Here is a 1,521-nt window from a genome sequence, read left to right as displayed (position 1 = left end):
GTCGCGTTTATTGGGCTCGACTTTGATTAATGTACTGTTATATACTTTTTTCTCTCTTAATACCTGAGAACTGCACTCAGTGTCGTCACGGTTGTGTAGTCGTCACTCGTCGCTGTCGTTTACTAAGACGATTGGCCCAAGTTATCGGCCTGTCCATGGTGTGGATCCACCGGCCCCCGTCTGCCATTTTCCGCATTGCATTCCAGCGACTGATGCATTTCTAGAAAATAAAAGAAAGTAGCAACAATTAAGAATAAAAAAATTACAAGTCGTTTGAAAAAGTCCGTCCATCCATTGACTATAGTCGTATTATGGTCTTATCAGATAATAAATGAGTAAGTACATTTTTAAATGCAAATAATAACATAATAATGGTACAATATTGGTACTATAATACTATTATGTAATAGGTGTGCAATATTACAATACGCCAATAAATCATAAAAATAACTATAATAAGTGGTAAAAATAATTGCACCTTATCTGACACATATAAACATAATATAATATTATCATACTATCAATATTGTCAGTTGCAAATATTAGTAGAGAATCACGAAAAAAAATCTTTGACATTACTAATACATGATTATTTTTTAGCTATATATGAACGATACAATTATTGGTACAATCATTTTGTACACAATGCCCTGGGTGTAAAATATTTTTATGTGACTAACGTGACACGTTCGACTCTTGTCTGTGTCCAATTTAATTTTTAATTCTGTGTTTATAATAGTATATAATATATAATACAAATGAAGCAGTGGAATTACACATAAACCCCTCCTCCAAATCAGATTTCAGTTAAACGATTTATTATTAATTTTCAATGAATACCTAATTTAGCCTTGTTCGATAATCGCACTCCAAAAAAAAAAAAAAAACAAATTACAAATCGCAATCGAAAGTTAAACACGATAGAATACATAACAATCCCCTGCAGGCTAATGTGCTAAAAAATTTGCTCGGTCTAAGCCCACCTAAAAGTAAAAACTCGAGTCTGCTGATGTAAACTCGAACTAAAGTATTATAAACTTTTTGAAACTTTTCTCCTCTGGAAAGTAAATATATACAATGTTAGACATATTACCTCGTACCTATATAGATACTAACATTTTAGTCACACATTACTGGTCAGTGGTTAATGTACTGAATTAATAGCCGATGTAACCGATTGCGGCTCCAGCGAACCAACAGTAGCCCTGGGTGAGCACATTTGACTTGTACACAGTGACTCTGTACAAGTCAGAGTGTAACGAAATGTAGTCAGATGTGGTCAACTATGTAACTGTGTAAGTCAGGTTAAATTACATGTTAATTGTATTCATCAGTTATACTCAATTTATGTTTAATACGTACACTACACACGCACGTATGCAGAGTAATATATATATATATTATTCTAGTTTTATACGGATAAGTTGAAATGCTGAATATTAAATGTGCATAACATAATATATTATATGGAATCGTAAATTCGCGACTCGCTTAGAAACCGTTTTCCACTATCGGAACCGC

Source organism: Myzus persicae, unplaced genomic scaffold (assembly GCF_001856785.1).
Source record: "Myzus persicae strain clone G006 unplaced genomic scaffold, MPER_G0061.0, whole genome shotgun sequence".
Classification (NCBI taxonomy): domain Eukaryota; kingdom Metazoa; phylum Arthropoda; class Insecta; order Hemiptera; family Aphididae; genus Myzus; species Myzus persicae.
The sequence above is the reverse complement of the archived record's forward strand: the minus strand, read 5'-3'. Positions refer to the sequence as shown.